The sequence below is a fragment of the Montipora capricornis genome, chromosome 10 (assembly GCF_036669925.1).
Source record: "Montipora capricornis isolate CH-2021 chromosome 10, ASM3666992v2, whole genome shotgun sequence".
Lineage (NCBI taxonomy): Eukaryota > Metazoa > Cnidaria > Anthozoa > Scleractinia > Acroporidae > Montipora > Montipora capricornis.
Window position 1 is genome coordinate 9860089 of NC_090892.1, and position 27217 is coordinate 9887305.

Consider the following 27217-nt stretch of genomic DNA (forward strand, 5'->3'; position numbering starts at 1 on the left):
TTAAATGCCACAATAGTTTCGTATTTATGTTACTTCGGTTAATACATCCATATGCTATACAGTGACTTGCCATACTTGCCACGATAAAATTAGGCCAGACTAACCTCAAATTATTCGAAAAAAAGGGAAAGAAACAGTCAAGAATCGAGAAATCAGACAGTCCTTCGATAATACATTTCTGTTTTGACCGGAAGCCTTGTTTGCGCGCCGTCTAAAATATACACCGCTAAGACGTCAACTGTAATTTAACTAATGAGCATTAAAATTGCCGCTGGGATACGATCAAAGTTCCCCGATATCATCGATATGTCGCGGCCTCATTCTCTGCAATGAGCTTTTTTTAAAGCATCATTTCCTTCAAACGCTTACCCAAACACCATTAGTCTTGCCGACACATCACTAAGTCGTTATCTCTCGCGGGGTAAAGGGCCTGAACATGTCACCGGACATTACGTCCTAAATCTTTGGAAATGAGGAACAGAGTCATGGGGTTTTTTAAGACTCAGTGCCCCAAGAATCATGATCCCTATTCACGAAGATTATATGGTCTAACCAATTACAGCTATCACATTATTTTGCAAATGGTTAGTCCTAGGCCTCGCTTTCACTACTCTTATTTAGTTATTCGTTTCCGGCTTAAAATTTTTACTTATGTCCAGGTTTGCAAGCAGCTGCATAACTGAGAGCACGCGCGAGATCAGTGATTGGTCAGTTTGCGTCACAGGTCGAGTTTATTTATGACTCGGCCTCACTTGTGAAAATTGTCATTATTTTTTGTTAAGTGCCTGTCCTTTGCCAAAGCAAAGGTGTAAGATAAAATAGGAAGAGAGAACGAGAAAAAAGATTTCACCATTCATTGTACAGGGGAGGTAAGATTTTTTAAACACTCGTCATGAAAAATATATTAACAGATCAAACAGAGCAAACTTGAATTGAACGGAATGCTGCAGTTTAGATTTAAACAGTTTAGTTTTAGGATGTACACTGGATATAGTTGATTTGTTTCGTACGAAGTAACACAATGGGAGAATCTCGAAATACTTGCGCTAATCATATAAAGCTGTCAATTTTGAAATTGTGTTCTCGCTACTCAAACTCGCTTGCATGAGCTTTTTGGAGCTGCCAGCAAGTCACGGAGCACAGCTAAAGGTGATCGATTGTGAAAATATTTAATGTCCGTTTTTTCTTTTCCTTCTCACCAACTCATTTAAGATATAAAAATATCCTTTGTCGCATTGATATTGAGAACTTAGCCATGGCTAGTGAAGACATAAACCCATTTTATAAACATCCTTGCACTGTGCCATCATCACAAAAATAAGGCAGGTGTTCGGTTTCTTAACAAAAAATATATTCATTTGTTTTAATTTTTGGACAGAACAAACAATATAGGGATAGTACTACAAAAACCACGTATAGCGTGGCTAAACGAGGCGGGTTGTGTTTAATAAATTTCGATAGTAGCAAGCATGCGGATATAAATAAACATTACACGTTCAAACCCACAAGAATCTTAGAGCAAATCATACGTTTTCCGATTGGGCGAGAACGATTTATACTTTCAAAATTAATGGCTCCGCAAAACTCAATAACTCTGAGTTATACAGCGACTTTCATTTTGACCATTAAAAAAGTGTTTGCTATTTGTTTCACGGACCAATGTTTGGCAAGATTAAAAAAACCTTCTCCTTATTCCCGCCAAGGAAACTCCTAATATGGGCAATGAAATTACTGCATTTCAAATGACGTTAAAGTGAAATGCCGATCGCTTTCCAGAAAGTTCCATGAAGAGATGACATTTTTGCATCCGTGTTCGCTAAGCCGATGAAAATTCGCTCTGGTTTGCTCGATAAGCCAATTAAATGTTTTGCATTTTTGTTTTCGTTTTGTTGTATGTTTATTTTTCAAGGTCACATGAAAGTCGCTCTAATTAGGAAACAACAATTTGTTCTTTCGACTCGATGCACCATTTAAATCGTGGCAAACTTGTGTGCTGACAGCACTCAACGAAATTCTTTCAAACCACAAAAACTGAAGACGTTATTCAATGGCTTCTTTCAATTACAAAAGTCATATTTATAATTTTTCACCAAAAGTCCCATGTAAAATTTGTGATACTTTTTTTTCTTCAATTAACGTTCACTGTCCCAAGGATCGTTCATGATCCATATCCGTGAAGGCTAGATAGTTTGACCACTTGCAGTTGTCATGATCCCAAGTCCCGGCTTCGAAATCGTACGAAAAAAATAAGACAGGTGTTCGGTTTCTTAACAAAAAATATAATCATTTGTTTTAATCTTTGGACAGAACAAACAATATAGGGATAGTACTTAGTCTACAAAAACCACGTATAGCGTGGCTAAATGAGGAGGGGTGTGTTTGATAAATTTTGATAGTATCAAGCATGCAGAATAAAAAAAAAACATTACACATTCAAACCCACTCGAATCTTAGAGCAAATCGTACGTTTTCCGATTGGGCGAGAACGAGTCACTTGCAATGGGTTCGCAAAACGGAGGTTGGTAAAACCCGAAACGGTCGAACATCCGTGACGGTCAAAATGGGTAAAACCCGTGACTGTACAGTCCGTGACAAATCTCTGTTAACGATGAAATGATATATGAAATGGATCATATATGAACTGCGGATATGAAATCAAGTGATTCTATGATCCTCGCAGTTATGAACTGCTCCCCAGCATAACAGATGGCTAATTTGGATGACAACTTGAAAACCAACATGGCGGCTATCGTGAATAAGGCCTATTGCTGCCTCTTAACTTAGAGCAAGCGCAATTTCAAGGATTGCTCAAGTTTATTCAGGACTTTGCCTCGCTGGTGCAAATTGGTGTTTGCCCTTTGCAAAAGCAATGTTAAATAAAATTGCGGGAGCGAACAAGAAGAATAACTTAACTCTTATACATAAAATAAAATTGCTTGAAAATATAATTATGGCAACAGGCCAAACTTGGATAAAACAGCTGCACAAATATACATCGCTTAACTTAAAGGTGAAAATATTAAATGTCGCGGTTTTGTTTTGTTCTTGCTAACTCATTCTCCATTAAAAAATGTGGCAGGTGTTTGGCTCCTATTTGAATTTGAGACAAGGGATTTTAAAAACTTGAGACATTTTTTCAATTATTATTGTGATGTTGTCAATGGTAATTTCAACCTTTCCACAGAATATCCACAACTGTTCGAAAGGGCACAAAGGAGAAGAATTCTAAAAGGTGAACCGATCAGGAAATTGATCAGTATTTAATTTTATTTCCATCTTTACACTGAAAGCTGAATTCACGCGTTATTTAAATTTCCCATTCCAACTGAGGTTGTTGGAAGTTTAAGCCACGGCGCAACCAGGCAGCAACAGTGTAATTGGCCAAAATAGGGAAAATAGTCTTGCTACACAAGCGACACGCATTTTGGTACATTAAAGTTTCTTTGTCGAACAAAAATGGCAGTAGCTTTCTCAGTCATCTTTACGGCTCACATCGAGAAACAACTACTTTGATCCAGCTCTCCTTAACCTATTATCTGGAAAAGGTTAATTGATAACATCTTTTCAGTGTGGACCATAAGCAAACACGAAATCAGCAGCTTTGTTGAATTTGCTAACCAATTCCACCTCACGATCAAATTCACCTTCGAAATGTCATCTGTGTCAAATTCGAAGGGAGAGACAACTCTTGACAAGAAAACCACAATCGTTTATTGAATGAAAACTCCCAGCCGAGTGAAAACGAGCCTACTCCGCTTATAAGCACATGGCTAACTAATTTATGCAAATACAGAACAATATGTAATATATTCCACGCCAGTGGAAGTTGAAGAACATCGAGATTTCGCAGTTCTTAAGGCCTCACGTTAAGGTTTCAGCTGAACTAGTAATTGAAGGATTTAGTAGTATAAGAAAATCATGATGAACAAAGCGGCTTCTCCTTATATTTAATTGTATTTTTCTTCAGCATGGTTCTAGATTATGGACAGGTGAATAGAAAAATACTTTAATAAGGCATCGGATCCTTAGCCACTGATGCGTCATCTGCTACGTGAGTTAAGGCCTGATTTATGTGAAGTCATTCACTCGTCCCATACGATTCCGGCCGAATTAGCAAAAAGACTTTTTAAAACAATTTCAGACCACAACGTAAAAATAAGTATTTACCTGGAGTTCATGGACGCAAGACGAACAAATAAGACATCGAACCAACTCTCGAATTATTCCATTATTAGTGGGTTGCCAACCCCAGTCGGAATCTGCGTTTCATTTCTCCGTTTTCTTTTTCTTTTTCGTGTCATGAAACGCCTTTCCTGTCCCTCCCCTGCTAAGTAATGTCTTTGTGTGTAGAGTCTTTTGCGCGCATGTTTGGTAAGTTTGAGGGGGTACTACAAATGCATAGATTTTATCCGGTGGACACAGTAGAATATTTAACTTAACCTGAAATGGCGTCGAAAGTCATTGTAACGCGAATGCCGTTTTAGTGGATCTTTAAAAAAATATACCCTTATGGAGCCCAATAATGGAAAGTCAACTGGATAAAGAAAACAGGTGGTGAAAAATAAATATCTGAATATTTAAAGCGACGATTAATGGTGTTCGACAACAATTGCACCTTTCGCCGTTGGATATCACAAAGTGAGCTTTGTTTCTAATGTTACTTGGGTAACTGTGATGTTATGTACAAGACTGAAACCAAATGGCAAATTCTGTATGAGTTTAATTAAAAGGGATCGAACGCCTTAAATGCCTCACATTGTTTACTGACGTCGCATCTCACTTGTCTGGCAATTTACATTTATTTTAATTTGTATTGAACTCTGCACAGTCTTCAGGTAAAAAAAATGGATATATGATAGCGAAGAGTTATTTGAAAGAAAGCTTATTGTATCTTTTGTGCTTCATTATTTACGATCAAGATTCTTCCACAAATGGTTTTAAGATCCTGAACTGCGAGCCTGAAATATATTTAATTGCTGTAAGTTATTTCTTGTTTGCACGCACGCAATTAAAATAGGAAGGGTTTTTTCGTTGCTAATAGCAAATATTTGGTTAGTTTCAATACATTTTTCGCTAGAAAAGGTTTTTGTGACATTTTTCGTCCAAATGAACGCCCAAAAAATAAAGCTTTTCAACGACCTTTAAGTGGAATATTTTTTGTAATTTAATATTGTCTGTCCAAAACTTGCATAAGAAGCTTGAAATAAACATTACCACTCGCCACAGGAAGTCGCTGATTTACCTCTTCGTCGAGTTCTCGTTAATATTTTATTAACTGCGCTGTTATCAGTGAAGTTGAGGTTTTAAACCTTTGAAAAAACCGTGAACGATAAGTCTCGCACAGCTTTGGATCAGAGAAGATCGTGATCAGTCAAAATTGGTTTAAAAAATATTGATGAAAGTCAAGTAGACTATTGCACGACTGATAAAACAAAGCGGAAATGTATTTCTTAACACATGCATTTTTGTGCTGTTATGTACAACACTGAAACCAAACGGCTAATTCTCTGGTACCCTTTTCAAGTTGGATACCAGAGACGGAATCGAACACCTTGAGTAGTCTGTGTTTACAATTTTCTGGCTATTTATCATTTTATTCATTTGTACTCAACTCTGTACAGTCTTCTGGTGAAAAACAATTTGAAGTTTGACTAAAAATTGTTAGTCAAGAATTCTTGAAAGAAAGCTTGTTGTCCATTTTTTGCTTAATTGTTGAAAGAAATGGTTCTTCAGTGAAGGGATTCATCAACACTGTTCCAGAGAAGAGTCCGGTCTCGGGTCAATAACCCGACAAAGAAGGCTTCCCGACCCGACAGATGAAATATAAAATAATACTCAGTTAAATATTAAAACAAAATTAAAAAACGAAAGACGTAAGTTTCTTTTCTAAAAGTACGTTGTTCTGCACCTTTGTGGTTGCCTAGCAAGTGATTAATTTCTTCCTTCTGACAGAACATCGTGTCCTTCCCTAGGAATTTTACGATCTATTGTCATTAATCTTTCGCTGAGAATTCGAAATTCAGAGTTTTATATAAAAATAGGTCCGCAATGCGTACATGTGTGGCTTACGAAATTGAGCTGCTTTGATGGGGGAGGTTACAAATTAAAAGGATCTGTTTTGTCATTGAGTTTCTATTAGTAGAGCTAATATCTGATTTGCGGTTAGTTTTCAATATTGTTCCTCTCAATCAATAAAATAAGATAATTGACATACATCCGTCCTGAAATGCTTATTTTCAAGATGAGGGTTATTGGGTAAAGTTTTATGGAGGTGTCATTTTGACAACAGCGGTTGCACATGTATCCTGAGGATTTAAGGAACTGAAAAAATGTCAGCATCATGTCCTATAGTGGGCTGATAGATTCAGTCATGATTTTGTTTACGTAACCAAGTGGAACTGAGTTCTGAGTTTGTCCAGGGCAAGTGTTGTGAAATCAACTCCAGGAAAGCATTTTGTATGAATGTTTTTGGCATTTTGTGTACCAGCGCAAGAGCGAAAAACTTTGCAGAAGGGCTGGGACATACAGGAAATGATGTAACCTTTGCTAGAAGCCACATTGGGAGCTTGATTTGGTTTGAATGTAAGAATAATTTTTGACAATATATGCATGTAAAGTATCATAATGCTAAATTTTCAATAAAGAAACACAGAAAAATTTAGTTGATGTAAGTGGCTATTGGGTTGCAAGTGGAAGAATTTGGGAAAAAAAGATAGACGCATAACGATATCTGAACACAAGCAATATTTTAATAAATCGTATGTTGAGTAGTGCTTATTAACATTGCTAATAATTTTTAACCCAATAAGATTAACAATTTTACCTGGAGGTTTTAAGAAAAAGTTCAACAGAATTCAATGTACAGGGAAGTTCATGATGGTATCGTATGACTTTAAATACCAGAATCTTTGAAGTTTTCTTATTATGGACCTTGTAATTTTATGTCAGTGTGTTTACCAAGTTCAAGCTATGTGGAAACATGAAATGAATAGATGAACTTGACATCATGCAAAGTGCTAATCTACTGTACAAAAAGGTCCAAAACAAACATTGTGAGCAAGTGTAGTACACAAATTGGGTAAACCAAAACACTACTCCATTCCATATTTTGTATTGTCCAACAACTTGTTTCAATGTTGGTAAATAAAAGACATTCATGTAAAGCATCATTATTGAAACGCGACAAAGCATCTTTTGTTTTAAGGAAATTGTCATGAGAGCCGATTTTTGATCGGTATTGTTCAACAGAGATTCCCATGTTACTTACTTCTGACGAAATCGTGGGCTAGCAGACTCTTGTCAACTGTGTGTGGATGATTCGTCCAATTCTATTCAACAACTAGACCCTCCGTGAGGGTACACTGGGTTGCCTGTGGTACGTGCAGAGTTCCAGGCAATTTTTTTCAAGTTGGTAGGTCATCAAGACCATTTAAGGGGTCACCCAGAAGTCATACCAGCAGAGGCCCTTTGGCTCACAGGTCCGCACACGTTCGTACGACGAAACAGCTCCTTTTCTGAGGTTAAAAACCTGGCTACCGGCCTATTAATTAATCATTTGTCAGAAAGAAGAAATTCCTGTCCTCTTTAAATTAAATTGACACGCATTGCTTACGTGTGGTAGTGAAGTAACACAGCGATTTATTCCATAATGTCAACTGAGCTGTGTGTTGTCTTCCAGGAGATTCAAGTTGTCCTTGCGTAATATGTAGCTCTAACAGTGCACGATATTGTTTTGGTATTGTCTATTATTGTAGTGCCATGGTAGAAGTCTTGGGTAAATAGCCTGAGAAGAAATGTGGTTACTAGCAAAGTACTGAGCCCAGAAAGATTGAAGAAAATAAATGGGAAGTGAAAAACATTGTCTTCTGGGATGACATGTTGACAGTTGTCTTTGCGTAATATGTAGGTCTAACAGTACACGATATTGCTTTGGTATTGCCTATCATTGTAGCGCCATGGTAGAAGTCTTAGATAAATAGCCCCTTTAGAAGACATGTGGTTACTAGCAAAGTACTGAACCCAGAGAGACTGAAGAAAATAAAAGGGAATTGAGAAACATTGGCTTCTGGGCTGACATGTTGATCATGCAACTTCTTTCCACCACAAGTGTAAGCGTGAACTGAGAGCATCTGACAGCTTTGTAAACAAAAGTTGAGAACTGAAATTATTGCCTAGGCATTCGGCAGGGTTAGTATCTGGATGGGCGACCTAAGAAATATACCACTCAGTAACAGAAGCATAGGACAGAGAATTCCATTTTAATGCTATCAAATGCGAACCAAGCAAGATACAGATTTTGTTAGCTTGCTTTATGCAAAACAAATATTGATGTAAAAGTAAATAAATATGGATACACAATTTTTAAGAAGAGCAGAAGGAAGTTTCAGGACGGTCGATCGAGCATAAAATATTTTGCCATCGGTAACAAAATCTACGACATGAAAACCCTGTGTGGTGGGTTAGTATCTGGATGGGCGACCTAAGAAATATACCACTCAGTAACAGAAGCATAGGACCGAAAATTCTATTTTAATGCTATCAAATGCGAACCAAGCAAGATACAGATTTTGTAAGCTTGCTTTATGCAAAACAAATATTGATGTAAAAGTAAATAAATATGGATACACAGTTTTTAAGAAAAGCAGAAGGAAGTTTCAGGACGGTCGATCGAGAATAAAATATTTTGCAATTGGTAACAAAATTTACGACGTGAAAACAACATTAATTTTGAACCACGAATATAAAAAGTTACCATCAGCGAAAAACATTTTGGGAGATTTTACTTGTTTTGTTGTAATTGTACTTTTGGCTGCACCGAGTAAATCGCAAATCGAATTCAGCGGGCAGAGTGATCAAGTTACCGCGGCATGTTTACTCGCGAAACAGTGAAGCATCTGTGCCAAATGATGCCAAGATACAGGAGTACCCAACGACCATTTTTGACAAAATTGTTCATATAATGTTGCAGCAACTATTACAATGTTTCTACGTCAATCTTCGTTAATATTTAACGTTCCTGGGAAAAAAATACCCGGTCTTCACTGCCAGCGAGCAAGAGTTTCAGGAAATAAAACTCCCAGCCAGCCATCGTGTGAGACGGCTTTTAACCAGCCATCATATTTTAAAATGCGAAATGACAGCGAGCGGTGGCGTACATTATGAGCCAGCCAGCAAGGTTTCAACATCAATAGTAATAAATAATTACATAATAAATGAAAATTAATAGTAATAAATATTAATAATATTAATAATAATAATAACAACAGGAATAGTAATAATAATAATAATAATAATAATAATAATAATAATCTGTACTTACAGTTTCTCGACAGAGAGGTCCTCGCTAAAATGTAAACTTTGGAAGTAGTTGCAGGGCGATCAAGATGACACGTAAACAAATAACAACGCAATGAACACATAGGCAAAATGTTAGTATAGTTTCTTTTTCCAATGGTGTTGCACTATAACAACTCGGCATTTAAGGACGTTCGCGCGAAAAGTAATCTTGCTGTTTCAATCAAATGGAAACCATTCCCTCTCTCCTTTTCGCGAAACGTAACGATGCTGACGATGAGGTGGTAATTATATTCCAAAAATGCATAGTCGATTAATCCTTTTCGCGAAACGTAACGATGCTGACGATGAGGCGGTAATCGCATGCCAAGAATACACAGTCAATTATCTTTTTCGCGGCGAAAAGTAACGATGAGGAGGTAATCCGTGCCAAGAATCCACAGTCAATTAAACCTTTTCTCGAAATGTAACGATGCTGACGATGGGGCGGTAATCGCATGCCAAGAATGCACAGTCAATTAATCTCTTTCGCGAGAAATAACAATGAGAAGGTAATAACATGCCAAGAATGCCAGTCAGCCATGGTCGTATATGGTCAGACAATCGCCGCAAAAGTTTCACACCAGAACTGGTGCAAAGTTTCACAGCAAAAGCCATGGTCGTATGTGGTCAGACAATCACCGCAAAAGTTTCACACCAGAGCTGGTACAAAGTTTCACAGAAAAAGCCATGGTCGTTTACCCTAATTTCATCTTAAGTTTGTTTAAGATCAGTTGTAATGGAGTGAACCATATTACAAGTTTGTCCCTCTGATCTCGGGAATTTTGGAATTTAGTTTTCGGTTTTCTTTCTTATGTTTTCTGATCCGGGTCGGTTCGAGTTGATCCGTCGTGGACTGCATGGCGATCCGAGTCAGTTGATCCGGTCCGACTTTTGTATCTGCCTCTGCAAAAGGCCAACGAGGGCTCTTTTCATGCAATGTCACGTTTTTTAAACGTTTCCGTTTATGACTTTGCGGATCTGCCACACTGATTGTTTATTGTTCCGAGCGATCTGGATATGATCTTTCACTGATTTCTGACCGTAACAATTAAAAGAAAAATGCACTGAGGCAACATCTCCGGGCCATTTGAGCCAGCGTAAGCAATGTTTTCAAGGTTTTGGTTACGTTAGGATATTAAGATCGTTAGTTTACTTTTTTGGCCCTATTCGCAATAGCGTAAGACTTCTTTATTTTGACAAAGATTCTGTCCTCACTGTTCCTCTGTGCCCATTGTTCCTCTGTGCCCACTGTTCCTCTGTGCCTACTGTTCCTCTGTGCCCACTGTTCCTCTGTTCCTCTGTGCCCACTGTTCCTCTGTGCCTACTGTTCCTCTGTGCCTACTGTTCCTCTGTGCCTACTGTTCCTCTGTGCCTACTGTTCCTCTGTTCCTCTGTGCCCACTGTTCCTCTGTGCCTACTGTTCCCCTGTGCGCATTGTTCCTCTGTGCCCACTGTTCCTCTAGGACCGGCCTTCGCTAGTAAGTGACGTCACTGGTGCGTCTTACACCGCACATAAGCCCAAAATGAGCGATCTTTCTCTCAACCTTACTCTGATTAAAAGAAATATTCCTCTACAACGTAACAGATTATTGACAAAAAAACAGTTCAATAGTTTGTCCAGTTTTTGCCTTTTGTCGGCAGTGTTTTTGAAAAAATTCTTCATGCGGAACTTTGTGAAGACGCGACAGACCATCCCGCGGCATTTCAGCGTTGGTGAGGACAGAATCTTTGTCAAAATAAAGAAGTCCTACGCTATTGCGAATAGGGCCAAAAAAGTAAACTAACGATCTTAATATCCTAACGTAACCAAAACCTTGAAAACATTGCTTACGCTGGCCCAAATGGCCCGGAGATGTTGCCTCAGTGCATTTTTCTTTTAATTGTTACGGTCAGAAATCAGTGAAGGATCATATCCAGATCGCTCGGAACAATAAACAATCAGTGTGGCAGATCCGCAAAGTCATAAACGGAAACGTTTATAAAAGGTGACATTGCATGAAAAGAGCCCTCGTTGGCCTTTTGCAGAGGCAGATACAAAAGTCGGACCGGATCAACTGACTCGGGCCGCCATGCAGTCCACGACGGATCAACTCGAACCGACCCGGATCAGAAAACATAAGAAAGAAAACCGAAAACTAAATTCCAAAATTCCCGAGATCAGAGGGACAAACTTGTAATAAGGTTCACTCCATTACAACTGATCATAAACAAACTTAAGATGAAATTAGGGTAAACGAACAATCGCTCATTATCCCTCAGTTCAGCTATACATGGCTACGTGGCGATCTTAAATACAATTCACGGCACAGTCCACCTCAGTGAGCGTTAAAATGCCACATTTTAAGGCGAAAAGTTGCTCTAGCCTTATGTAACAATGAAAATGGACTCTCGATTTCGATGGAAAATTCGGTCTAGTACGCGTAAGAAGAACAAACATAAAATTCTCTTACCGTTTGCGATCTTCAAAGATCAAAAAGATATCTGGCCAGTTGCTCAACGCCTTCAAAATGACCGCAATTGAACGACGTTTCCCGCCGCCCCGATCTACAGGATCTAAAAGGAGAGTGCATTTAAACAAACCTTAGGTTTGGATTTCTTCCCCTAAAACAACGTAACAATTTTTTTTAGCTTCTTGTCCTCTATGAAGCCAAACCTAAGGCTATATGAGAAATGTTCAGTATATTAAAATAGATCATTGTCAAATAGTTCCAACGGAAAATTCCAGCTTACCTAATTACAAACATACAGACTGGACATATGAAATAAGATTTGAATATGTTCTGCTAATGTTGTGCATTATTCGACGGAAAGACTATGCGTCTTCTATCGGCAGAGAACTGTTTGGAAAAAACATTTCCAAAGGGGTTTCCTGAACTGACTATATCAGACAAAAAAACGCAACATTTTGCTTACCTTAACTTTTGGTTGACTTCACAGATACGGATCAATCAGTGGCCAGTAGGCGCTAACTAGACAAAAAACCCAACAATCTAACCAAACAAGCAAGAGGTTTCTTCCAAGCTACAAAAAGATTAATGTAAACCGAAAGCGAAACCGGGCAAACAAGACGTTTAGGCAAACAATACGAGACCGTCAGCGGTGCTATGCGCTCAAATCAGTGTGTTGAAACTATTTCGCAGGAATTCACGGCATGATATGCCTTGCTTTATTGCATAACTTAACATTGGCACACCCCAAGCAATAATTAGCACCATGGATAGCACAAAATACTGTACTGGCAAAATACTCAATTAGGGCGATTTCAAAGGTATTTGCGCGAGATCGCGTTTCGCCTTTCTCGCGTGGCTTGATTTTCACACTCAATTAATTGCATGTTTCGCTCGCTCTACTATCCCTGGAAAATGAGGGATTATTCAACAGTGCGAAGATAGATATATTTTCTATAGTACGTTTGCCACGGGAAAAACAAACTCTACAAACAAGAGATTTTTTTTATCTAGCCAGAACCCGCGTTGCAACGTAATTTCCCAGCAAGCGTGGTGTTCATAAAGACTTTCCAGCAAGTTAAGTAGCGAATGTTCAATTTCCCAGCCAGCGCAATTCTGCCCTGTAGAGCGGGTATTTTGCAGAGCGGCTCCGTTGGGTACTCCTGAAGATACCGGGTTTTTGTTTTTGTTAGTTTTCTTTTTCTTTCAATTGTTATAAATTTTGACAAGAAATGTGCGAATTCAACACAAAGATCACTCTCAGAGGTCACAGTGACCATTGTTTCTGGAAAATCAAAAATTTACTCGCCAAGACAAGGTTATTTATCACCAGGTAATTCCATCGTTTTGGTAATAGCAGCTACTTTATTATTCATCAGCGTCACAATATTTTGCCGATTTTGGGGGTAATTTTGTTGAAACTCAAGCACGCTTCCAACATTTATTTTCGTGACTTATACGTTACCACAAAAATTCTCCCCGTATCACATTTCAACACATGTATGCAAATTTGCTAAGCTCGAAAATTACGCATGATAAATTTACAAAAGCTAGAAATTTCACAGAAATATTTTCCAGCGAAACATTTATTGAAACAAGCAACATATTTGCTATAAGAGGCAAGAAACCCTTCCTATTTCAGTTGCGTGCGAGCAAGCGAAACACAATCACAAAGCATATGCAAATAAATAAATTTCTGACAGTTCACATCAAACCCTTTTCGAAAGAACCTTGACCGTAAATAATAAAGCATAAAAGAGACAGCAAGCTTTCATTCAAATAATTTTTCACTGTCACATTTCCAATTTGTTTTTACCTTTGCTGAGCTGAGTCCTAAAATGAATGTTACTTGCCAGACAAACAGGCAAACTTTAAATACATGCGACTTGTGGTGTTCGATTCCCTCTCTGTCTTTGTTGAACCCGTAAGTTACCAGAGAAATTTCCATTTGGTTTCAGTGTTGTACGTAACACCACCTTGGCGAAATATTAGAAGTACAGCATATTTTGATTTCGGCTCGACGGGCGAAAGATTCACGCTGTCGAAGTCCATTACTCGTCGCTTTTTTAAGATTCCAGATCTTTATGTTTCACCGCCTGTCTTGACGTTCCATTCTTGAGCTCCATGAGGGTATATTTTCTTTAAAGATGTACTAAAAAGCCATTCGCGTTACAATGACTTTCGACGCCATTACAGGTTAATTGTGCAGAGCAAGCTACACATTACCCCAGCCCCCTCAAACCTAACAAAATACGCACAGAAGATTCCATGCACAAAGACACCACTTAGCAGGGGAGTGACAGTCAAGACTTTTCCCGACACGGAAAATAACAAAAAAACCCACGAAATGAAACCGAGATTCCGACTGGGTTTGGCAACCCAGTAACAACATTGAGCAATGACAACACAAGCACAGGAGAGTCTCTTTTGCTTTCAAGTAACTTCAGAGCCTTTCAAATACTTTCAGAAACTTTCAGACATTCAAGCAGGTCTGCTGAGCAGATTGAAGCCGTTAAATGTTGGCTTGCGAGAGTCAATAATGACTCGTAAGTTTTCATGTGACGCAACCTGTACCAAAGGTCCAGACCGTGAATTGAAATGTTGCCCTGTGAGAGCACAACTCCTCGCTGTAATCCGAACTTAGAAGACAAGCCGACTGTAGGAAAGCCGGCGTGTAAAATCCAAGCAGCAAAGAAGAACGAATAACTAGATAAAAAACGATCTTCGACAACGCGCTGTGTTACACCCACAAAATGGCCGCTTTCTGAAGCTTAGAAGTTTACGTAGCTTAGCCGAGCGTAGACTGAGGCCTGTCTTCGACGATAGTAAACCACGTGACAGCCACTCTGTTCACCGTGACAAATCCAGGAATAAATATCTTGGGCCATGGCATTGAGTGGTTTACACTTCGTGTAAGCCACACAAAAACTATGTTATTTTTTCTTCGGTCAGTATAAAACATGGACTGCGGACTGCGGACCCGGACTGCGGACCGGGTAAAAAATATGGATCAGGTATAAAACGCGGAATGAATACAAAACACAATGACAAAACACTGTGAAAAAGGCACAGAGCAACGAAATAGCAATAGGCTGACGACGTGAATTGAAGTCCGACATGAGAATGGTGGAAAAAATGTTTCGCGCCTTAATTATCACCATAGCGTTAAAGTGGATACTTTTTTGGAGTCGCAAAACGACGAGCAATAGCTCACTGAAGGTTTTAGTTGAAATTGCAATACGTTTGTATGTTGTATTTTTCAGAGGTAAGACAGTAATTTATGAAATCCTTCGCGGGTCACCAGCTTTATGTTTAGAAATCGAGAACTTTGAAGGACTTCAGTAGGAGATACTGATTCAAAACTACTGTAAGTACCGTTTCACGCTGAGATCGTTTTCTTGCGGTCGGGATAGGCGTTATAATCCCTCATGTCCGAAGAAATTTTCTGTTATCTCCCTGCATCTACCAATGTGATATTCCAGATCTAATATTTACAAATACGTGTCTCAAACATCTGGAAAATGTTGTCATTTGATCAATAACATTTCACGTTTCACAATTTAACAGATCAAAGGTATGTTTGTAATTATTTTAGTGAAGATGGCGCAAAAAAGGGTTTCAGTCCCTTTACTCGGTTATGCTCAGAAATAATATTTGTGGCATAAGTTCACATCAATACTTTAAAGCGGGAATTTTGTGATTTCACACTTTCCGAAAAAAAAATTGAACAAGTACACATTGGATTTCTTGGCTGATGCAAAGAATCATGGAAGAGCTCAATCTTCCGCCTATTCCAACCTTTGCCACCTCCTTTGGTTTTTGGCAGGAATACCTCGACAGTTAAAATTACGAAAAAAAGCTCCCTTTACAACGACGGCGCGTTTAATCAACTAAAGAAATTCGTCAACGGTTTCGTTTTGAGGAATCACGATTTTTTCCGAAGACGTCAGTGGAGTTGTTACTTTTGCCAAAACCGGGTGAAAAAAAAACCTACCCTAAGCACATATATAGACCCACACGTCAAGCACGAAGAGCTTATCTGCCCAGCTGTTTACCTAAGTAACCTGGAGTAGGTAAATCAATTCGATCTTTGACGCAACAAATAAATCACTAGAAGAATTCATTTAATAAGAAAATTGCTGAAATTTTAGTATGTACCTTTGAAGATCATTATTAGCACTTACAACATTAAGTTATTTCCAGTTGAGTTCCTTGAAAACTCCAGTTTTAAGTGAGGCAGGGACCAGAGGTCAGTGAATGAGTCACTAACCCAAAAGAAACGAAAAATCACACTCGTAAGTCGACCAATGAAAAAGAAAACTACTAAGAAAACAAATTTCTACTTTCGCGCTAAAACACGTTGCATGTAGGTACTTCGAATTCTGATTACCGATCCCGCTGTTTGTGATATTATTTGTTGCTCGGATAAATCGTTGATATTCGTCGAGGAGTATCGAGAGGGTATAGCATTACAAAAGCCCTCGATTAACGCGGAGACACGTGATCTGTCAAAGTTGAAGAATGTTCCGCCCACATCATGATTTAAAGACTTGGGACGAAGTCGACAAGCGCTATTAACATCGTAGTTCATTCCTTCGAAAAACAAAGCACCTATTGAGAATCCCGGAGCAAAGGTGGAGACAGGTAGGTTTTTAGTAAAGGGTAGTAACATGGTTTATCGCACGCTTTTTGTTTAGTGATCATGAAAAAACTTCCAACAAACAATTCTGGGTCCAATTCTTGATCCAATCAAAGGAAGACAAAGTGAATGAATCGCATCTCCTGGCTCCGCGAGCGCTTGTAAAAGAATGGAAAAAACAAATTTAGTTTTAAATCAGGGCTCTATTTCCAAAAGATCTTGATATTAGCAGGCAAGTCAGAACTTTAAAGAAAACGACAAAACTTTTAAGATTATAAGACAAGTTTCGACAGAAACTTCTGTCATTTTCAGTTGATTAATGTACAAAGCGTTAGATAAATCTAAAACTATCCTTTTAATTCTCACATTGTCACGTTTTATGTACATTCCGTTGTTACTAATAGCACTTTTTCCTACTTATAAATTCAAGTTCTAACGCTTTGTACACTAATCAACTGAAGATGACAGAAGTTTCTGTCGAAACATGTCTTATTACTGGGTTGCCAGTATGGCAAACCCAGTAGGAATCTGCGTTTATTTCGTCGTTTTTTACTGGGTTGCCAAACCCAGTCGGAATCTCGGTTTCATTTCGTGGGTTTTTTTGTTGTTACTGGTTGCCTATGGCAAACCTAGTCGAGGTGTGCGTTTAGTTTTTCTGTTTTCTTTTTTTTACTTTTTTTTTTTCCGTGTCGGTAAAAGTCTTGCCTGTCACTCCCCTGGTAAGTGGTGTCTTTGTGCGTATTTTCTTAGGATCGAGAGGGTAGTGGAACTGCGTAGATTTCTCTGGTGGACACAGTAGAATCATTAACTTAGCCTGCAATGGCGTCGAAAGTCATGTAACGCGAATGGCGTTTTAGTGGATCCTTAAACAAAATATACCCTTATGGAGCTCAATAATTGAAAGTCAGTTGGATAAACTAGGCAGGAGGAATCTCAAAAGCGACGAGTACTGGACTTCGACAACGATCTATCGCCCGTCGAGACGAAATCAAAGTGAGCTGTATTTACCTGAAGTACATGGTAATTTGACACGATTGAGTTTCTTGTCTTCACGCACGCAATGAAATAGGAAGAGGTTTTCGCCTCTAAGAGCAAATATGTTGTTTGTTTCAATAAATTTTTCGGTGGAAAAGGATTCTGTGGTATTTTCTGCCTTTGTGAATTATAATATCATGTTGTGTATTGAATTTTCGAGCTTAAGGTTTAAATGTGATATGGGAGAAGTTTTTTAGTATTGCTCTGTAAGCAGGAGGGGTTCAGAGACTGTTGGAAGCGTGCTTGAGTTTCAACAAAATGAGCCCCAAAATCAGTGAAAAATTGTGACGCAGATGAATAATAATGTAGCTGCAATTTCCAAAATGATGGAATTACCTGGTGATAAATAACGTCTTACGCGTCTTGGAGAATAAGTTTTGACTTTGCATAAACAAGAGTTGGGCGATTGTGATCTTTGTTTTGACTTCGCTCATTTCGTTGTCAAACTTTATAACAATTGACAGAAAAAGAAACTGACAAAAGCCCGGTATCTTGCCATCATTTGACACAGATGCTCCACTGTTTGGCGAGTAAAAATGCCGCGGTAACTTAATCACGGCACCCGCTGAATTCCGGCCATGTCACTTTCAATTTTGCAATTTACTTGAACGTAGCAAAAATCTCCCAAAATGTTTGTCGCTGATCGTAACTTTTTATATTCTATATTCACGGTTCAAAATTAATGTTGTTTTCATGTCGTAAGTATTTTATTCTCGATCGATCGTCCCGGAAACTTCCTTCTGCTCTTTCTAAAAACTGTGTATCAATAGTTATTTGCTTTTGCATCAATATTTGTTTTGCATAAAGCAAGCTAATAAAATCTGTACCTTGCTGAGTTCGCATTTGTTATCGTTAATAGTATTTTCGGTCAGATGCTTCTGTTTTTTATGAGGGGTTTATTGTTTTGGTCTCCCACTGGAAAATTTGGACCATTTACAGACTTCATAAAATGTCTGTAAATAATAAATTTACAGACTTTAACACTTAACTCCATAAATATAAAATCTTTGTAAATTTATTTTACAGATATTTTACAGAGTTTTCTTGAGTAAAGCTCTATAAAATGTCTGTAAAAGGTTTATAAATTATTGGAGCTACAACAAGAGGAAATACTTGAAATTTACAGACTTTATAAAATCTTGCAAAATTGTCTATAAATCGCAAATTTACAAAGATTTTACGCCGTTTGGTCATGTCTCACAAAATGTCTGTAAATTGCGCTCTATCATCATGCGTGTCCTGTCTAAGTTACCAAATGGTTTTGGATCTGTATGCCCTGTTCACGATGATTTTGAGTGTCGAATATTTATTACCTAATTAAATTATATGGGAAACTGTTGAATTAGCCCTGCATGTTGCACTGAGTTCGGTTTATCAAAAGTTCGCCGGTTGCAACCTATAAAATGCCTATCGGTATGTGTTTTAATAGTTCGACTTGGATCAAGTCTTAGGCCCTGTTGATATGGAGAAAAGTTGTCCTCGGAAGATGGTCACCCTCCCAGCCGGGTCTTTAGCTAGCGTTTATGTGAGAAAAGAACTAACCTTTATTCCTGAGTCAAAAGCTGCCCGGCTCAGTTTCGATCATCAGGAGACTGGGAAGATAGTACTCGTGCATTCTCTCATCATCTTACCTCGACCAAGTTGACTCCACTGAGCGAGCCAAAGTGTTTACATGGAATAAAGTTGGCCTGGCCAGGAGGGCGACCCTACCGTTGACAAAGGGTGACCCGGCTAGGTGGGTTTCCCTTCAAGCCGCGCCATTTTTTTCCCTCATGTAAACAGTTTACTTAAACCGCATTTTATAGGGAAATGTAGGAAAAGTTGGCTGGTCCAGGGTAACTCCGGTAAGCGAGTGACCCTTCTTCCTGGGACAATTTTTCTCCATATAAACAGGTACTAAGGGCCTCACAAGATTAGACCGTTTTAATTGTTTACAACAATTGCAAAGCCCATAAAATCTATGTAAATTGACACAACCCGGCCATAAAATAGTTTTTTTGTGTAAATTTCATGTAAATTGCTGGGATTAATCATGCAAATAACATGTAAATCAAGGCCTTTGTGATATAGGAGTCCCAGCAGAGAATGAGATTGAGAAAGTAATGTAGGCTAGTAAGCAGACTTTACCATGCTCCTCGAAAAAAGAAAAAAAAATAGCATTGGTGTTTAGCTGCCCAAATTAATCGTGCGGGTTTCAGTCAATTAACGTGAGTGCTTTCATAGCCCGTCGCTGTAGGTGAGAATTACTTCTTATGAAGTGATGATCGAAAATCCGGCAACCATATTTGTTATTCTAAATGATTAGTATCCAGTCTCTTGAGAAAAACAGAAAAGGAAATCTCAAAAGGAACACACTTTCCCCCGTTCCATATTTTGATTGAGGAAATTTGCTCTGCACCTTTAAAGCAGAAAATTCTCCCCGGTTGAAAGCGCCCCAGGAATCGCACTGGGCTCGCAACGGGTTGTGATTGGATGTTGGCACAAAGAGAAGGATTTTGGACATTTCACAATAATTACATGATGCAACAACTTTGTCCGCCATTATGAATTGCCTCGCCCCAAAGACTCTGGGAACGAGATCGGTTTGAATTATCGGTTTGTTTTTCGCGCGGGCGATCAATGTAAGTGCTCTTCCTCTCTTTTTCCCTTGTTGGACGACCAAAATTGGATCTTTGCGATTCCTTAACATTTTGTGCGGGTGAAATGGCACGCATTCCACCAAATAAACCCAGTAAACATCGACGGATTCCGGAAGAAAGTGCAACGACAATTCAGGTCAGATAATCAGCATTCGCCACAAAGATACACGCCAGTGACATGATTCAACCTCAGACAGTCTCCGAAAGGGTTAATCGGTGAAGACTTCATGGCAAAAATAGAGACCTTCTTCAAAACGTAAAGGGAGTTCTACGAACGTTTGGAACAAAGGGTGGCCTGGCCGAACAGCTACATTTAGCGAATGGGCGGGAAGATTCAAAAGATCCGAAAAGCAAAAGACTGCCGGAGGAGTTTTCGGTAAGTCGTCATCTTACTTACAAACCTGATTTAAGTTTAAATGGCTTAAAATTTTAAAGTTGTGTTCCCTTGTTCCCCGCCCAATTTACTTTCAAACTTGTACCCAGCATTTTGCTCCCTAAAATTGTTTATGTCGCCTTGTTCCTAAGACATTTTGGCAAGATTTCCGCACAGGTCCCTACTTCATTATGCATACATTCCTTGGTTTCCAGAAAACAATAGGGATAACAATAGGCGTCCTTTGGGACTGTGGCGCTTTGTTCTTTCTTTTTAGAGGTTTTTTTTCTAAGTCTATATGGACTTAAAAAAAGTCGGTCGAACTTCTGTCTGAAATACGGAAAATCGAACAGTTTTTCCTGCAATTTCGGCACTTTTCCTGCAATTTTACCCATTTTTCAGTTTTAGGATAAGCCCAACAAGTGGAGTTTCAAGCAATCGTTGTAATAGGGTTCAGATTCGCAAACATAAGAAACAAACCAAATAAAAGTACTGTCATAAGAAATTTAATGGCTACCTGCTCTTTTCATCGTGAAATTGTTCTTCCTGTCTGCTTAAAAATTCGCCGAGACACTGCAAAGTGTATATTTTCTTCCTTTCCTGTATTTAGGATCACGAACGGTGCATTTAGAGGGATTTTGCGATTTATCGCTCTTTGTAGAGATCGGCAATATGCTCAATGATACTTCCAAGTAAATAGCTTTGGTAGAGATCCATGGATGTTTCCGTACGAGGCATACTTCGTTTCACTCCCCATCATGTCTTTTCGATGCCCTGCTGTGGGCTCGTTTGTATGTGTTGACGAAGTTTAGGCGATGGTTAACTGCGGTGAGATGATGTTAGCCCTTGTCTTGTAGGCAGTTGTAAACTTTCCGGGCACAGGTATTTAGGGCTAATATTTTTTCAAGGAAAGTTTACGGTCAGAAAATTAATATGTGTTCTGGCGGATTGAAGGCTATCCATTGCAGTTTTTTCTTGAGCATCACGAAGCAAATCCATCTCCCGATGCGGCACTTTGTCTGACTGCGGCACTGACTGCGTTTTCACACAGGTTTTGGACACGGAGGACGAAAGTAAATTGTTTTCTTTGCACCACTTTATGCACAACTCTGGAAAGGCTATAAAGCAGGAACAATTTCCAAATGATCAAATCTCCCATTGCTGTGACCTTTTACTTCGGTAGCCATCTTGATTATTACGAAGACACAAGTTTGCTTCAAAAGAAGGGAAATATGAAACGATATTAATTGCCATGAACTCGTGCATGAAAGTTTCCCATGAAATATGCACCAATCAGACTTTAAGCGTGGTATACTCTTCCACGCAGTGAACTTATAAGTGTGCCGCACGCACGGGGCATGAAGGAAAAGCAGGTCACAGTTCACAGCAATACTGGAAAACCTAAAACTATCACATGGACTAACCTTAAGCCTAAACAGTGCCTTTAGTTGTAATTAGGGTTACGGTTAGCATTATTAAAGGGATGGGTTGTTTCAAGAGTAGTAAAACAGGGATCTTTTAAAGGTAACCTACAAGTGTAAGTTCGATTGTAGGTGCTCGGCGCGGCACGTGTATATAATTACGTTTCATTGTTATGTAAATAGTCAGCCAGAATTCAAAATAAATATCATTTTCAAGGTGTGAATTAGCAACTTGACACGTTAGCTCAGTGGCAAAGAACAGGGACAAGTAATCCAGAGGTTTACAGTGGGTCGGAGTTCAAGGCAAGCTGCGAGTGACATATCATGGGATAAAATGGTAAAAAAAGCCGAGCGGGATCTGGAAATAAGAACAAGACGAAGAGATAGAAAGGGAAAGCTGGGACAAAAACGAGTAACGGTGTGGGCGATGAAGGGAAAGAAAACAGAGAGGGAGGGAGAGAAAAAATGAGATCCGTTTTTATTCATCCCGTAAGTACAAATTACCCATGTATATATTCGGTCCTCTTGGGTATACGTATTGTTCTACAAAACAATAGCGCGAATGAATAATTAATTTATTCTGCATGCATAATGAAGTAGGGACCTGTACGGAAATCATTCCGACATTTTGTCATTTTTCCTCTGTTCCCCAGTTCAAAATAGCCATCTTCCCTCGTTTCCCAAAACGCCAAGGAGGGCCGCAGCACAGTCATTACTTTTGCAGACCTACTCCCTTAGTAATTTCACTTTATATTGTATTAAGGCCATTTAAGGCAATAACAATAATAACGAATAGGGAATTACATGTAATATGTGGATCTCTGTATAACCAGCCCCTTATTTGCCACTTGCAGATGCCTTGTTCTTCAAACGATGCCACTACAAGAGCACAATAGTGGCCAGTTATTCTGTAGTTACTCCCTTGTCACATGTATAACTACATGTACCTTCACTGGTTTCTCATGCACGAGGAGGCAAGCTAAATTTTGGACTGGGCGCTTAATAAGATTACTCCTTTGACACTAGATTTCACTGAAAGGTCGGTTACACTTCAGAAGAAACCGCCTGGGAGATTATCTCGCTTTGGTCTCCCATTAATTGTCAATACCTCCGTCAATCCCACCCAAATAAAGTATCTTGATGACAAATCTTATTTCCATCAATTTGACCAAAATATAAATTATCTAATTTCTTTGATTGTCCAAGATAAGGCGGTTCTGTGGACTTGATCACTAGGTTATTGTTCCAGATGTGCTGCAACAGTATTTGCACAAATTTCGACTTCCCGACTGGGTTCTTTTGAGGCCAGAATCCCAGATGAAGGGTGGCAGACAATGATGATAAATCTGACAAAATTAAGTGGAACAGGAGCAAGTACACGAAGCTTGTAGCTATTTTAATTGACATTCTTGTGTATTTGGGAGGTGAGCGGGAGGAGCTGGGTTTTTGAGGTCTATGCACAATCACAATCCTTTCAGGTGAAACCTGGAATTACTTCTTAGTGATCTAAGTGCACAGAAAAAGCAAGTTAAAGCATGGCCTAAAAGTTGATGTGAAAGAGTATACAAAATTAAATTTACAGCTATGCTATTAATTAATAATTAATTGTGTAGCATATACCTGAGGTATACAATCCTTAACTCACTGTCACACCATTTTACTTTGTAACCTCTTGGGTAGCATATATAATAATTTGTGAAGTATAATTTAGCTTGTTATGTGGAGCCAAGCTAATAAGCAAAAGATCATTAGGATAATTTGTCATTTGTTTTGTTTGTTAGTTTGTAAATTTTTACTAAACCGATTGACTCCTGGGAGTTTACTCTGTGTAATGCCAGATGATTTTCTGATCATTTTGTACTTTGCAACCACCTCATAGTCCCTACATTGTCACGGTGGGGTTGCTTGTGTACCTCAATGCCCCAGAGCTAGCTCAACGAGAAATTCAGCATAGGAAAGTGCTGTTTGTTGTTTTTGAGTAGAGGTCAGACTGAAACAGACTACATATATGTAATAGACAGAATACAGCCATAGGCTGCTAGCTGGATACCAGACCTGAAGTACATTGATCAGTTTCAATGTAATCTTTAAAAGTATCTATAATATTAAATTTTTATTGCAAAACAGATTGCATTTTAAACAATTTCTTGTATGTGATAGTCTGTTTTTGACTTTTGTTATCAAAAGGCACAACCAGTCTCGTTTTAATCATTTTTATTTTACCCTAACGAGTTCTGTCTCTCTCGGGTAGTCAGTCCATTTTTTACTGTTGTTATCTGAAGGCAGAATCAATTTTGTAATTTATAATTATTAAATGTACTAATGAGTTCTGTCTCTCTTGGGTAGTCAGTCCAGTTTGGACTGTTGTTATCTGAAGGCAGAACCAATTTTGTAATAATTATTATTTTGTACTAATGAGTTCTGTCTCTCTTGGGTAGTCAGTCCAGTTTGGACTGTTGATATCTGAAGGCAGAACCAATTTTGTAATAATTATAATTATTTTGTGCTAATGAGTTCTGTCTCTCTTGGGTAGTCAGTCCAGTTTTGGACTGTTGTTATCTGAAGGCAGAACCAATTTTGTAATAACTATTATTTTGTACTAATGAGTTCTGTCTCTCTTGGGTAGTCAGTCCAGTTTTGGACTGTTGTTATCTGAAGGCAGAACCAATTTTGTAATAATAATTATTTTGTGCTAATGAGTTCTGTCTCTGTTGGGTAGTCAGTCCAGTTTGGACTGTTGTTATCTGAAGGCAGAACCAATTTTGTAATAATTATTATTTTGTGCTAACGAGTTCTGTCTCTCTTGGGTAGTCAGTCCAGTTTGGACTGTTGTTATCTGAAGGCAGAACCAATTTTGTAATAATTATTATTTTGTACTAATAAGTTCTGTCTCTCTTGGGTAGTCAGTCCAGTTTTGGACTGTAGTTATCTGAAGGCAGAACCAATTTTGTACATACAAAGCATATGTAAATTGAAAATAACTGAACTCAAAAAGCGAGTTATGCATATTTGCCACAGTGTTGCAGAATTGTGCGAGCAAGAATTACTCTAAAATCCTCGCGAGAATTGCTGCACGCCACACGAGCTACACGGGGCAAAGTCTCTGGAAAAAGGTTCCCTGAATGACGTTTTGTGGATTTATGCTTCTCCGTTGTGACTTAAAAGGTGTAAAAAAACGTTACTGAATATGTCAGAAGCGGACTCTGATGCGATATCTGTGACACCTAAACTTGCGAAATGAGTTCTTGAGCTACACTTAATGATTAGCTAAGGGTGATTTCAAATCACCGTAAGCTCATTTGCATATATTTTTTTGTCGGCCTAAGCTTGTCATGGTAAGATACAAGTTTCTTGCAATAATTCCTTTAGCGCTTAGCTTCATTATTCATGTTCACCTACACAGGAACATTGCTCATGAATGGAAAAGTGATTTGTTACAACATTCTTCGAAAATGATATTATGAAATTATATAAATTGATTGATTGACTGGTGTGACTCTTTTCCAGGGCCTTCATGTACTTCAACCACAAGATGCAGTGCTGAAGGAAATTGAGCATTGAAATTTAATTGGAGGGAATTTCCTGAGATGCAAGAAACAGACAGTGCTGATTGCAAATTGTGATACAATTGTGAATAATAATTGATGTCTTTGTGTCAAAACTTGGGAGGGTAGAGGTTTCATTGCCATTTTGGATATACCTTGTGAACATTATTAAGTCAAACTGTTTTAGCTGGGTCAAGTAAATTTGTTCCAGACATCAGGTAATTATGGAAGAGTCGAATGCTCTCACAATGAACTGGGTGAATACAAGGGAGAAATATTCACTGCAACAAGATCAGTGACTTCTCTGTTCATATACATGTACTGTAAGTTTTTTGACAAAAATCAAGAAAGGTTTCACTGTCCCTTGGGTCTGAGGAAATTGTCAGTCATCGTTCAATGGCAAATAGATCAAACACAAGTGATATCTTTCTAATAAACACATCTGCATGTGGCAACAATGATTTAAAGATAATTAGTCATAGCATACTAATTTGTAGTATTTTTTATCTGAACTGGCGGGTGGCACACCTCATACAGTTCGATGTAACTTGTAAATTCGGTCTAACTATGCAGTTAATTTGTTGTAGTATACTACATTGTAATTTGTAGTATTTTTCATCTGAACTGGCGGGTGGCACACCTCATACAGTTCGATGTAACTTGTGAATTCGGTCTAACCATACAGTTCATTTGTCATAGTATACTAATTTGTAGCATTTTTCATCGGAACTGGCAGGTGGCGCACCTCATACAGTTCCATGTAACTTGTAAATTCGGTCTAACCATGCAGTTAATTTGTCATAGTATACTAATTTGTAGTATTTTTCATCGGAACTGGCGGGTGGCGCACCTCATACAGTTCCATGTAACTTGTAAATTCGGTCTAACCATGCAGTTAATTTGTCATAGTATACTAATTTGTAGTATTTTTCATCTGAACTGGCGGGTGGCACACCTCATACAGTTTGATGTAACTTGAAAAGTAGGTGTACCCATGCAGGTAATCCATGTGGTTAATTTGTTTTAGTATGCTAGTATTACCCAACTGAACTGGCAGGTGAACTGTAAACCCGGAGGTAAGCCGCACCCTGACCTTACCAGCTGAAATTTACGGAAAAACGTTTTTTGACAGAAAACAAAAGAAATCCAAAGTCTAGTCTTTAGAAGTCAAATTCATCCACTGTTCATCAAACGTTAACTCACTATTCACTAATATTGAAACGGAAAATACTTTAATGTAATTTTAACACTTTAATGTAATGAACATCGTTTTTACCAACTTGGACATATGATTGATCTTTTTCTGGTATTTGTTGACAGGAATTTCTTAAACACAGTTTTGCCATAGATTTTTTTGCATTACAACAAGAATATGAGCGGAACGTTTGTAGCTTAGTACACGCAACTAGGCATAAAATTGGATGCAAAGATGGAAAACTGGCCACCAGAGGCAGCCTTTTTCAGATCTTCCCACAGATAAGCCGCACCCATTTCTAACAACTATATTTTGTAATTGGGGTAACATAAGCCAGATTTTTATACTTATTTAATAATAATGAAATCACTTGCATATATTTTATTCCTTATTTTGATGAATTTGTATGGGTTATCAAATAGTGATGAGTGAATTTAGGGAATAATTTCACACACTTTGTCCAAAATCAAATAATTTCATAAGCCTTAAGGCAAGAAAAATTATTTGATTTTGGACAAAACACAAGTGGAATTATTCCCAAGTTTCACGAGTATACATTGTACCATTTCATCAGCTATAAATCATGG

General features: G+C 38.4%; 1 protein-coding gene across 3 annotated transcripts in view; it reads left to right on the top strand.

The window, feature by feature from the left end:
- Positions 1-794: 794 nt before the first annotated feature.
- Positions 795-27217, top strand: part of LOC138021456 (adenosine receptor A2a-like) — a 37307-nt gene continuing 10884 nt past the window's right edge. The window contains exons 1-2 of one of the 3 annotated variants that reach the window (XR_011126375.1): positions 16115-16427; positions 17173-17710. The gene's annotated coding sequence lies outside the window, so the exon portion shown is untranslated. Of the gene's footprint in view, positions 870-16114; positions 16428-17172; positions 17711-27217 lie in introns of those variants that run through there. The other 2 variants (XM_068868338.1, XM_068868339.1) reach the window with 2 other exon arrangements.